General features: G+C 51.3%; 1 protein-coding gene across 1 annotated transcript in view; it reads right to left on the bottom strand.

Annotated features, from left to right (window-relative positions):
• Positions 1 to 12288, bottom strand: part of SYT3 (synaptotagmin 3) — a 54863-nt gene extending 42575 nt beyond the window's left edge. Inside the window, exon 1 of the mRNA XM_080976834.1 lies at positions 11920 to 12288. The gene's annotated coding sequence lies outside the window, so the exon portion shown is untranslated. The remainder of the gene's footprint in view (positions 1 to 11919) is intronic.
• Positions 12289 to 14091: the final 1803 nt, after the last annotated feature.

Here is a 14091-nt window from a genome sequence, read left to right as displayed (position 1 = left end):
TTTTCTTGAAAAAAAAATATAAATGTTATGGGGTACTCTCATTTTCCTACTCATATTTAAATACTTCCCCTCAATGAGGCCAAACTTAGATTCAGAAAATGTTTAGGGGTCTGCTTACCCCCAGAAAAAAGCACTGGTTTTAAGTGTTGCTTTATTGTCCAGTCTGATTTAATTAAATTGATGCTGCCAGGGAGTTGTGGTTTGTTTGGTTTTTTTGCTTTTCAGATTAATGAATTTTTATTATACTATTTTATTCTTTTAAACTGCAAGGTGTACTGGGAACCGAAGGTTAGCTCTAAGTAGGATACAAAATAGGGTAGGTGCATTCTTTTGTGGCAGACTATTGCTTTTAAAAATGAATCATGGTACGGTGGTACCTCGGGTTACAGACGCTTCAGGTTACATACGCTTCAGGTTACAGAGTCCGCTAACCCAGAAATAGTACCTCGGGTTAAGAACTTTGCTTCAGGATGAGAACAGAAATCATGCTGCAGTGGCGCAGCAGCAGTGGGAGGTCCCATTGGCTAAAGTGGTGCTTCAGGTTAAGAACAGTTTCAGGTTAAGAACGGACTTCTGGAACGAACTAAGTACTTAACCCGAGGTACCACTGTACCTGACTTGGACTAGGCTAACAGCAGAAAATAATGCAATTTGACCGGGAAAAGAACTGTGGCCCCACTTAGGGGGCCTGGAGGATTTGAGAAGCTCATAAGGATGGAGGAACAGCCCTGCAATGTCAGGCCAATGGGGCACTGAACCCATCATCCGGCTTGGTTGGCTGCCCAGCCGACACTGGCCCTCGACAGAGCCTTTCATTGGTGGCTCCGTGATTGTGAGATACCCCCCCCCCACATACCCTCAAACATTTCCCTGATGAAAATAGAGACATCCTCCTCCAACATTTCTCCGAGGAAAAGAGGGACGTCCTAAGGAAAACCGGGACATTCCGGGATCAAATCAGAAACCGGGACAGCTTCTGCAAATCCAGGACTGTCCCTGGAAAATAGAGACATTTGGAGGGACTGTCCCTAGTGAGGTGCATTTACTAGAAATGCTACAGGTTCCCCATTCGCCAATTTAAATAGAATTATATATCTCAATGTCGCGGGGAGGACTGTGATCTGCAGTCCTGTTCAGTCAGTGGTAGAGGGCGCACTAACTGCTGGTGGGCAGTTTCATGACCTCTGTGGCTCCCTTCTTATGGTTTTTGGTCTTTAGCCAGAATCTGGACTGGAGAGGACTTCTCCAAACAGAGGACTGTCTCTGTGAAATAGGGCACACAGCCACCCTAGTTCTGGGATAGCCTGGAACCCTCTGTAGTTTGGCCAGTTGCATTACACATACAGTGGTATCTCGGGTTACAGGCGCTTCATGTTACAGACGCTTCAGGTTACAGACTCCGCTAACCCAGAAATAGTACCTTGGGTTAAGAACTTTGCTTCAGGATGAGAACAGAAATCGTGCGGTGGCAGCGCAGCAGCAGCAGCGGGAGGCCCCATTAGCTAAAGTGGTACCTCAGGTTAAGAACAGTTTCAGGTTAAGAATGAACCTCCGGAACGAATTAAGTTCTTAACCCGAGGTACGACTGTATTTGTTTAAGTTAGCACTCCTCAGCCTTTTGCAAAGCAGTCTTTTGCAAAGCTGCCACTGTTTATGGCCAGTTTTAGCCTGTGATGAGAATTGTGATCATCATCATCTTTTCTCAGCATAAGCCAGATATGGATCAAGCATGTCAGAGATAAAATATCTGAAAGGGACATTGATTTTTTTCACCTTAGTTTATGTCTGGGCATTCCAAGCCTTCAGGAAACTTCCTAGTAAGGCAATATGTCTGATGCTTGTTTGTTTCACGTTTCCGCAGGAAGATAAATAGGAATGCCTCCTAACTTTCAAGAGTCAGGCGGCACCTTAATGCTCACACACTTAATAGTGCAATCCTACACCTCTTTACTCAGAAGTAAGTCCTACTGTACTCAACGGGACCTGCTCCCAGGATCTGCCAATTCTGGTCCCCTTGGTTTCTCATTTTCCCAACCTTAATTTCCGTTCTTGAAATTGCAATTTCAAGAAAATTCATCAGCACTTTTGCAAATTTCTCCCAATAAACACATCTTTGTATGCAGTTTTGAGCAATGTACTCATTCTTGTAAGCAGTTTCTCATAATGCAATGCTTTTTGGTATGTTGCTTTTGGGAACATATTCATTTTAACGCACACTTTTCCCACCTCCTTATATATGCACCTTTGTAAGCACAGTTTGGTCAAACAACTGCATCACAAAATTCGGACAAGTGCGAATTTTGAAGGTAGGTCGTTGTTACGGTCCTCATACAGTTTTTCAAAGTGCACATCTGACCGATTCGCCTTCAAGAGCAAACAGAACAGAATTTCTTCCCCCATCCACTACTCCTAGGTACAGGATTGCAGTCATACTATGGCACGAACTTTCGTAAACACGCAGCATCAGACCAGATGGTGCACTTAAGTAATTTTAGACTCGTGGCTTAATGGCCTCTGGGCAAGGGCGGGCCTCTTTTCACGTATTAGTTCACTCACTTTAAAATGTAGCAACCCAGCCCTGCTGGGTTTGGGGTCCTTTTGCTCAGCCCTGATGACATCTCTGCATCTGATGAAACAGGCTCCTGTTTATGCCACATTAAAAGATGTTAAAGAACAACTCTTCCGAGTTGCTTTCTTTGGGGCAGTGGGAAGGCAACCGCCTAATGCAGTTTGTCTTTCTGGAACGTACTTCTTTCAAGCAATTTAAGTATCAGCTCCAAGAGCAGACAGAACAATAGGGCCATTCGTGCTGGCAAATTTCCATATCCCTTCTATTTTTAATTGTGAGGTTTTGGCATATGGATCTCTTCTCGTTTTCTTTTATCATCGTCATTCTTTTGAAAGCCCTATAACAGGAAACATGTTTGTGTGTGTGTGTGAGAGAGAGTGTCCCTATTTATTTGGTTCATTTGCACCTGACAAAGATCAGGAATATCCCCATTTCAGAGACAGGCAGGTTAAGGCTTGATCCATCTCTTGTGTTCTTCCAAGCCGTTGCAGTGCTCCATGTGGAATTTTACAAGAACTCATCTCCACTGCACAAACTTAAGTGCACATTAGGAGCATGTCAATGCAACCTTCCCTCTGCCTCTGAGTCTTCGTGTGCTTGCACAAATGTAGCCAATCAGCACCACCCACCCACAAGAAAGAGAGAGGTATCAGCAGGTTCAAGGTACACCTGGTGTCTGCAGAAGTGAACACACACAAACCTGGGTGGGGGGAATCCCAAACAGCCCAGCGCTGAGAGAAAAGGGAACCAAGGGGGAGGGAGGATGGAATGGAGCAGCTGGACAAGAAGGAAGAAAGAACCATAGACATAAAAAAGGTGTAGCGAATCCTCTCATTGCCTTGGATAGGTAGCTTCCTGGTTCACAATGGCAAACTATTTTTAAACGTCTCCAGGGATGGCAGTGAAAGCTGCCCATAGAAAGCAATGGAGAAATCCAAGTTTTTAATATACAGTGGTACCTCGGGTTAAGTACTTAATTCGTTCTGGAGGTCCTGAAACTGTTCTTAACCTGAAGCACCACTTTAGCTAATGGGGCCTCCTGCTGCTGCTGCGCCGCTGGAGCACAATTTCTGTTCTCATTCTGAAGCAAAGTTCTTAACCTGAAGCACTATTTCTGGGTTAGCGGAGTCTGTAACCTGATGCGTATGTAACCTGAAGCGTATGTCACCTGAGGTACCACTGTACCTGGAATCAGACATGAGAACATCCCACCCCCACCCTGCTTCTTCATCTAAAATTTATCTCTGCCCCCACCGTCAATATAAGAATCAAGTCCAATGAATACTGAGCGTGTTCAGTGGGCACAGAATGCTGCCTGGTTGTGGGAAAGAGAGAGAAAGGGAAATGGGGCAGAGCTGGAGGAAACTGGCATGCCTGGGATCCTGAACAGAAGCACTTCGAATTGCAGCATTTTGTCGCGGGACCCTTCCTGTCATTGCATGTACATGCGTCGCTGAATTGCACGCATCCACACGCAGACCCAGCAGCACACAGACATCCATGCAGGTCGCAGTACCCTCCCTGTTGCTGAAATATTTCCCACGCCTCACCTGAGAACCTGCAAGCTGCCGAGCTGGAGCAGACTGAGGTCTGTCTAGCTAAGCATTCAATTTCCAACAGATACCTCTGCAAACACATAAGCAGAGCATGGAAGCAACAGCCATCCTCTACAGTTTGTCCCCAGCACCGGACACACCTCCACCAACCTGTTGCACACCATCCCTCACTCATTACGCACATGCTCATTGGCTGGGCAAAAAAAGGATGCAGCAACAGTCTAATTCCGCTCCACTTGGTCCACTGCCCAGCATCCAATTGGGACTTCCACCAATAACACCCAGCCCTCGAAACCTGCCTTGGCGTTAAGCGCCCACCGACGCCCACCTCACTTAGTGCTCAGCGCGCACAGAACGGGCACACAGAACTCCACCAGGGTGACAACAATTAGCACAGGGCCTGCTGCTTTCGAGAGAAATTCACAATAGCCCGCCGCCACCCCCCGCTGAGCACATACGCTGAAACTCAGAAAAGCATGTCACGCAACCCTCCTGCAAATGTCGAACACCCACCCAGCATGGGCATGTTGCAAATGTGCAAGCACACACACCTGTGGCACGCTCGGCAGGCGCTCACCTGCTGTCTTGCTGGCCGCCGGTTGGATGCCACGCAGAAGGAAGGAAGGAATCCAGGAGAGAGAGATGTGTCCGTGCGTGAAAGCGTGTGTCCGAGCGCCGTGCGCACACTCTCAAGGGGAGACACGGGGATTTCAGCTCCCCAGCTCCCACATCAGACCGCTTCAATCACTCGCCACTCCCCACCCCCGCATGCAATGAGTCACTGTGCTGTGTGTGAAGGAGATGAGGAGGAGGAACAAGAGAAACGGGGATTTTCGAGGGAACCTCCACAAAGGTGGTTTGGAGCCGTGTGCTAGTGCCACCGCCCCCACGTCAGTGCAGAAGTGCACAGGAGAGAGGAAGAAGATTCCTCCTCTACAGGGTCTCCAAGGCTGGGGGTGGCAGGGAACGGGAAGGAAGGCACGGGTGGGAACCCAAACCGACATGAAGGCAGCTCTATACATTAAAAAAAAAAAAGAGAACACAGCGTAGCAAGGAAGGGTTGGGGGAGACGGGAGGAAGGAGCCACAGCTAATGCTGTGATTTAGCACATCTCCAGCCCCAACTGTGCGCCAGGAACAGCACTTTTTTTTTTTAAAAAAAAGGCCCCCATCCCCGCCCAGGAGGCCTTGCAGTTTACACGACGCACACAACTGAACATGAAAGCTGTTTCCTTCGGCTCCACGCTGCTCCCTCCTTCGGCTGCGTGGAGAGAGCTTGTGGGGCACTGTTGTGTTGTACACAAAAAGGCCTTGACTAATTGGGGCTGCTGCGATTCCAGACAGGGCTCCCCTATGTGTCTGTGTCTGCTGCTGGCGGAGGAGGAGGAGAGAAAAAGCAGAGCATCTCTGGCAAGGTAGCAGAGAGAGAGAGAGAAAGAGAGAGAGAGGGAGACATGGCAGCAGTGCTAATGAGGCCCGGGCAGGTGAACAATAGCCGGCGTAACCCAGGCGGGAATCTGCCACCATCTGCTCACGTGGGAAGAGGGGAAGGCAGGCGGGCAAGACGTAAGAGTGTTTTGGATCAGGCCAATGGCCCAGCATAGCCCAGCATCCTGTTTCTCACAGACATGGACCAGATGCCTGCTGGGAGCCTGCAGGACCCGTGGGTAATGGTGTTCTCCCTTCCTGCAGTTTCGAGCAGCTGGAATTCAGGGCATTTTGCGCCTGGCGGGTGGAGCTGTGGGTTAAACCACAGAGCCTAGGACTTGCCGATCAGAAGGTCGGCGGTTTGAATCCCCACAACAGGGTGAGCTCCCGTTGCTCGGTCCCTGCTCCTGCCAACCTAGCAGTTCGAAAGCACGTCAAAGTGCAAGTAGATAAATAGGTACCGCTCCGGCAGGAAGGTAAACGGTGTTTCCAGTTGCTGCTCTGGTTCGCCAGAAGCGGCTTAGTCATGCTGCCCACATGACCCGGAAGCTGTATGCCGGCTCCCTCTCCCAGTAAAGCGAGATGAGCGCCGCAACCCCATCTTCGTCTGCGACTGGACCTAATGGTCAGGGGTCCCTTTACCTTTACCTTATTGGCCACTTAAGAACAAGTGAAGATGCCTAGGATGTCTCCACCATTTGGGACACACTAGTAACACATCCTTTGGAATTCTATCAGTTATATTTTATCTGCACAATCAGAATGAATTTCAGGAACCAAAAAGCAGTATTTTAAAAATACGACTTGCAAGCCATTCGGCTTCAAAATGGAAACTAGATATTCCGTTTTGGTGACGGTAACCCTGGTTTAAAGAGCCATTTGGCACCTGGCTTATATACCTGAGTCCCTATCACTGATTCAGAGGCATGTTGCCTCCCTCAGCGGAGGAAGCAGCAGTTAACAGGAACAGCCACAAACAGCCTTGCCCACCACAAATCTGCCCAGTCCTCTTTTCAAGCCATCATGGCATCTTGTGGGAGAGCATTCCAGACTTTTAACAAGGCGCAGCGTGAAGTAGTGCTTTCTTTCACCCAGCAGGGGCAAGAAAATGAAGGTGCATGAACCCACCCCTCACCCCCGCCAAATCATAGGACTCCTCCTGACTCCACAGAGCCGGCCCTACCATTTGCCATGTCTTCAAGCAGCTGGTTTTGAGCATCATGCAAGTAATCTGTTAATTAAAACTGTTACCACTCTTGCTGCCAGGGAGGAATAGAGGTGCTTGTGAGATTTTCAGCCCCAGGTGCCAAAATAACTTGGCCAGCCGGGCACCATGACTTTTGGGGGGGGGCAGCTGGAAGGATGCGGGGGATCGACTGCCACTTGCTATTCTGCCTCAGGCAGCAACACGCCTTGGGCCCTGGCTCCTCAAGTTTACCTCAGTTTAACTGAGGGATAAGGGAAGCCTGTAGTCCTTCATATACTCATGGACTACAACTCCCATCATCCCTGACCACTGGTCATGAGGGCTGGGGCCGCAGATCCTGCAACTCCGGCCTAGCCTCTCTCCCTGATCCAGCAGTTCTCACCTGCTATGATTCATGAGGGCAAGCCCCACTGGAACACACCCCTTCCTGGCATCTTGGGGTGATGGTGGGGACTGTTCCTGCACACCCTTTGCTCCACTTTGCTTGTGTTATAATCCAGGGATGGTGGATCTGGGGGCCTGCAGCTCTCATCAATCCCAGCCAGCATGGCCAACGGCCAGGACTGATGGGAGTTGTAGTCCCAGTAACAATCAGAGGGAGGCAGGCTTTCACAGCCTAGCATTATGGCTGGGAGCAGTGCTATTTTTCTAGGAAAAGAGGTGCTGTAACTCACCATGAAGGGGACGCCGGTGGCGCTGTGGGTTAAACTACAGAGCCTAGGACTTGCCGATCAGAAGGTCAGCGGTTCGAATCCCCGCAACGGGGTGAGCTCCAGTTGCTCAGTCCCTGCTCCTGCCAACCTAGCAGTTCAAAAGCACCTCAAAGTGCAAGTAGATAAATAGGTACCGCTCCGGCGGAAAGGTAAACGGCATTTCCGTGCGCTGCTCTGGTTCGCCAGAAGCGGCTTAGTCCGCTGGCCACATGACCCAGAAGCTGTACACCGACTCCCTCGGCCAATAAAGCGAGATGAGCGCCGCAACCCCAGAGTTGTCCGCGACTGGACCTAATGGTCAGGGGTCCCTTTACCTTTAACTCACCATGAACACCTCGCTCGTTTCTCTTTGAATGGCAATAGCGCCCACCTGAGAGGTGCCGGAACTGAGTCAGCTGGAAAAAAGCCATGGCTGGGAAACATCTGGTTTCCAACACTGTGATATATCACCAGCTAAACGTCTCAATATACCAATATTTCACAATATCTGAATTAAGGATGGAGCTACGCAGAAACATTGGCTGGCTTCACGGTGTTCCCCACATTGTGTTTTTTTGCAAAGCACACACACATACGCATCATGATTTACAATATACTGCCAGGTCAAAAATCACAAAACCGATAACACAATACGGACTTCAAACCAGTTTGGGGCGATATATCACCTAGCCCTGCCCAGCACCAGACCTAGAACCATACCCTGTGAACTCGAGAGTCACGACTTTCCCCTCTCATCCTCCTCTCAAGTAATGCTATCAGGGCAGGACCCTGGGGCAGAGGTCCGGGTCCCACCCAGCAGAAAGTACAGGCCCCCATTCCCCATAGGCAGCAATGCTGGCTTACCATATTTTGAAGATAAGTGCAGACATACACATAGGAACCAGACCACTGGTCCCAATAGCTCAGTAATATCAGGGGCTCACAGGATTTCAGGCAGGAGTCACTCCCAGGCCTGCCCAAAGATGTCAGTGATTGGATGGATCAGAGACTTTTTGCACACAAAGCTGATGATCTACCTGTGAGATGCAGCCCTTCGTCATATTTGCACTGTTTACCTTGCAGTCAAAAGGTGGGGAGATTGCAATTTAAAAACAAGTAATACACATCGCTATCTAAACAGCCACCCACATCTTCATAACACCAAGGGGGCATAGGAAGAGCACAAGACTCTTATCTCAAGGTCGTGGGTTCAAGATTCACCTTGGGCAAGATTCCTGCATCGGCGGGGGCTGGACTAGATGCCCCCTTGTGGTCCCTTCCAACTTTACAATTCTATGATCAGGCACATCTAGTTGAGCATCCTGCTCTCACAGTGACCAGAGCAGGACCTGAGAGCAACTGTACTTTCCCCTCCAACAGCAGAGAAAGGGTGGTGGAGAGTCTAAAATGACCTAACCACCATGGGCTTCTTTCACCTGCTGGCTTGTTCATGCGTCGTCCAGTGAACCCAGGAATCCAGCCTCCCAGGAGTCCAGCTGCCCTCATTCGCTCTCGCCTGGTAGGCCCCAACCCTGCACATATATAAAGCGATGAGTCCCTCCCCTCCCCAAGTCTGCCTTTCCCAGAGCTTGCATCTCCGGGTAACATGACCCACCCCTGTTGCATCCACAGCCGTGTCGGGTCGATAGGACACCTTGTCGCTGCCAGAAAGAGGACTCCTAACAGCGTCCCGCAAACTTTTCCCGCAACCCCCTTGACGGAAGTGATTGTCATTCAATTTGCCTATTGGTGGAGGGGGGGGATCCATATATCCCCTCCCTCCTGATTCTTAATACTGGTTTCCTTCTAATTTCATTAATGGGTGAGCGGGAGTGGGGAACGACTGCTGCGTTTCTCCAAAATGGGAACAGAATTCCTAGGAGGGGGAAAAAAGGAGTTGCAAATCAGAACTCCTGAAATTCTTCCAGGAGGTTTTGGGATGGTGGGTGGGGAGCTGGGAGGCAGGATTTTTTAGCAGGCAGGGGTGGGGCCTAGTGGGGTGAGTGAGAGCTCTAATATTCACAAGCAGGGTAGAGAAGACCGCAAATCCCATCATCCCTGACCATTGGCAGTACTGCTTGTGGCTGATGGGAGTTGGAGTCTCAGCAACACCTGGAGGCTCACAGGCCATCCTTGGTCCAAAGCAAAGCATCTGAAACCAAGAAGCAAAGATGGAGCAAGGCAGGTGATTCTGTTGGGACTCCATTTCCCATCATCCCCAGCCAGCAGGGCCAGTGGCCAGGGATGATGGGAGTAGGAGTCCCGCAATAGCTCAGTTGGTAGATCATGAGACTCTGACTCTCAGGTTCACGGGTTCCAAGCCCCGCATTGGGCAAAAGATTCCTGCATTGCAGGGAGTTGGATTAGATGACCCCCATGGTTCCTCCAAAGTCTACAATTCTATGAGAATATCTGGAGGGCCACAGGCTCCCTCATAGGAGAAAACAGTTCATACTTTCCTCAAACTAGCACACGATGCAATTCACACATGCATATATACATACAAAAGACACACACCAAGCAAATAGCATAATACTGTAGTTCACGAGACAAATATTGTGGATGCATTTATTTTTGTTTAATGCATGACAAATTCCCCACGTGGATACTGCTTTTCTGCGGGACCTGGGTGGGAAACCTGTGGCCCTCTGGAAGTTGGTGGACTACAACTCCCATCATCCCTGGCTGCACAGACTGGGGATGATGGGAGTTGGAGTCCAGCAACTTCTACCAGGACCTAGTTTTCCGCGGCCTGATACAGAAAGTTGCATTGACTCTGCATGAACACCTGTAACATGCATGACAGGCACACGAGTCTATTAGGCCCAATATGCACAAGGCAAAACAGACATGCATGTCCATCACAGTTTCCAACAGAATGCATGCAGGTAAAGTGTGAAAAATTTTGATTGATGACCCCCAACTACTCATGGCTTGAATAAAAGTATCCCCAATCTCCCAGGCACGTTTTCCTCATTCAGCTACACAGACACACACGCACGCACACGTTAACATCTCCCATCTCTAACGTGAGTTGCGAAGCTGCAGCGCAAACGCACAGGGTGTTACTAGAATCCTATTTATTGCACACAGAAAAACAGCTGCTCTATCGCACTCGCACCCTTGGTGCGTTCACAAACCAAGCGCGAGCTATGGTGGTGTTACACACGCCCGGTCACGGGATGGCTGTTGACACACGTGTTTCACGCAAAAGGCTGGGGGAGAGGGGAGGACGCTGCATGGGCACCAGTGCTTCAGGTACCCTTGTGCAAATCACACCCTCTGCCTCGCCTGGGCAGGCACATGCACACGCGTGCACACGCGTGTGAGCTCCCTCTGTTCTCGAGCTCTACGGAACGCCTCTGGCTATCACGCCTGTTCTCACTGCCCTCTTCTGCTCCAGGGGACGCGGCCTTCACTGACCTTCCTCCCTGCCTCGCACCCCTTCTCCTCCTCGCACCCAAGCCTCGCCTTGCCTCGCACCCACGCTGCCTCCCCCCTGCACACTCCCTGGCACACGAGCGTGCACACATACACAGGAGGCCAGCTCTGGCTGCCGAAATGCTCCCCTAATCACATTAGCAGCGTGTTGGCACAACAGCCGCCCCGGGGAGGCTGGCCCATTGTCTGTGCCCTGACGTGCCAAGCCCTGCCAACCGCCTCCTAATTACACCCTGTGCCAGGCAGGGGTGTGTGTGTCTGTGTGCATGCATGCGGGGGAGGCCCGTGCAAGCCTGATGGGTGCTGCCCCCATCACCCGCCCCCACCGCCAAGCACCAGCAGGGGCCCAGTATCCATACATTGCTGCCTGGCTGCATGCAGCTGCAGCGCATCCACGTTCCTCCTCCCTTCCCCCCCCCCACGCAAAAAAAGAAGCAAAGCGTTTTAACCTGGCCCTAAACCACTTTCACCCCTCTTCCACTGCACCCCAGACATTGCCCCCTTCTCTCTTCCCTCCTCCCATCCTCAGCTCTTAGGCTTCCCCACCGAGACCCTAACCCTTCTCATCTTACCCCCACCTGTGCCTCGCCCCCAAGCCTGCAGCCCGCCCCCCCGCCTTTCCAGATGCACCCCTCAATCAAATGCCCCCTGGCCCCACCCCCCTCTCGCGTTCCAGCCGCCTGCATGCCTCCACAGCCCCCCCGCTGCCCCCCCAAAGTGCACCCCTCTTTTCTCCCTACGGAGCACCCCTTTCTGCTCTCGCCCTTCACCCGGCCCACCTGTACCGCACTTTCCTCCTCCTCTCTGCAGCGATGTCCGCGGGTCGGGGGGGTCCCCTCGACCATGCAACCTCCCTCTTCTCAGCGCACCCCTTATTCTCTTCTCCCAACACCACCTCCTCCTCCGATGGGGAAAGCAAAGCAACCAACCCCCGACCGCATCGCCCGGCCCTGCGCCCTGTCTCCGCGGTAGGGGCGGCGGCGGCAGCAGCAGCAGCAGCGCCCGTCCGGAGTCGCCTTTCCCTTACCTGCAGGACAGAGGCGGCAGCGGAGTAGCCGCTGCTTGCTGCGCGAAGGGCGGGCGCCTTGTTGAGCTCCACGACCGCCGCCTCCCTCGCCCGGCTGCCCGGGAGCTGGCGCTGCCGGCCGAAGCGGCGGCGCTAGAGGGCGCGCGTCCTGGAAAGGGATGGATGGATGGATAGATGGAAGGAAGGAAGGAGGAGAGGAAAGAGGAGAGGTGGGGTGGTGGTGGGCGAAGAGAGCTGCAGCAGGCAGCCCTCTTCCCCAAACCCGGGTGGGTCAGGGGGCGGCAGGAAGGAACAGGAGGGTTCCCCGCGTGGAGAGACTGCAAGCGGAGGCTGGACGGCGGCGCTCGTGCGCTGCGCGTGTACACGGGCTGTGCATCGCCGGGGTGCATGGCCCAGCGTGCGCGCGCACGCCCAGCAATGCTCTAGGAGCGGCGGTGCATTTTCTGGGTTCCGGGGCGGGAACTGGGGCAGCCCCCGGTTTTGCAAAGGCGTCTTGAAGGCGCTGGGTGTGCAGATGGACGCAGGTGGTGGGTGCCCTTAAAGGGAGGGTCAAGGAAGGGGAGTCCGGCAAGGCAGAAGGTGCCCCGGAGATTGCCAACTTTGCAAGAGGTCCCTTTGGGTCTGGGGAAAGGGCCAAGACAGCCTTTACACTGCTGCCTGGTTATTTTTATTTTTATTTGCTGTGAAGCGCGTAACAGGCCAAGCAGGTTGCTTCTCTGCTCCATCCCCCAGTTTGCACCCCCGACGTGCGCAAGGAGAGCTTTGCGCATTTGGGGAGCGGACCTTTCTTCCCTCGCCCTCGCCTCCTGCTTTTAACAAGCGGCTTCCTGTGCAGGAACTAAGCTTTGGGGGCCCTTCCTGCTATCGGGGATGGGAAGGAGATTCATGCGCTTAATTTCTGCATGATTCCCTAATTTCTGCATAGCTGGTGCCACAGGAGAGTTCAAGGGTAGGTAGGGGGTGACGACAACAATAACTCGCCAATAATTCGCCCCATCCCTGCCCCGTGGCTGGACTTTTGTGGTTACTGGAAGGGAGGATTTCTTAATTTCCATCATAGCTCATTATAACTGAATCATTTAACTGGAGGTTAAATCCAGGTTACTATAATCCTAAACGTGCTTCCACGACTTCAGAGAAGAGATGTTAGGATTGGGGTTCTGAAGTGAGACCTGTGGGTATAGAGCAGTACAGTGGTACCTCGAGTTAAGAACGTAATTCGTTCTGGAGGTCCGTTCTTAACCTGAAACTGTTCTTAACCTGAGGTACCACTTTAGCTAATGGGGCCTCCCACTGCAGCCGCACCGCTGTCGCATGATTTCTGTTCCCATCCTGAAGCAAAGTTTTTAACCTGAGGTACTATTTCTGGGTTAGCGGAGTCTGTAACCTGAAGCGTCTGTAACCTGAGCTACTACTGTATATTAATAATAATAATGGACTCATCTCTCAATTTCAGAAATCTAACATGTAGGGAGAGGGTTGTCTCACCAGAAATTAACTTTGCCTCTTCTGTGCTCCCCGCCTTAGTTTGTTTTAATATATAAAACAATACTGACGACAAAATAGCAATCCAACTAGGGTTGCCATATTTCAAACAGTGAAATATGTTTCACTGTTCGTTTGTTTTTTGCCAAAGTTGTTGAGCAAAATCGCATTAAAAAGTAGACGCTTTTGAGCTATTTTTTATGGAAAGGTTGCCATATGTTGATTTCCACCAGGACACTGCTACCAACTGCAGTACAGTGGTACCTCAGGTTACAGACACTTCAGGTTACAGACTCTGCTAACCCAGAAAGAGTACCTCAGGTTAAGAACTTTGCTTCAGGATGAGAACAGAAATCGCGCAGCAGCGGCAGCAGGAGGCCCCATTAGCTAAAATGGTGCTTTAGGTTAAGAACAGTTTCAAGTTAAGAACGGACCTCCAGAACGAATTAAGTTCTTAACCCGAGGTACCACTGTATTCCAGATATGTCTGGGAAAATTCCAGGTGTATGGCAACCCTAAAATAAGCACTATTGAATTTGTGCACATCCACACATACACACTCCCCCTTCCCCTGGCCATAATCTTGCACTCTGTGGCAGCAATTCCATTCCGAAAGTTCCTTTCTCCTCCCCTCACAGTTTTTCCTCTGGAAACAGCTCCTTTAAAGGCTCCTAGGGCTGGAGGATG

This window comes from Podarcis pityusensis (assembly GCF_964106645.2).
Source record: "Podarcis pityusensis genome assembly, chromosome: 13".
Lineage (NCBI taxonomy): Eukaryota > Metazoa > Chordata > Lepidosauria > Squamata > Lacertidae > Podarcis > Podarcis pityusensis.
This window is presented reverse-complemented; position numbering and strand designations above follow the sequence as displayed.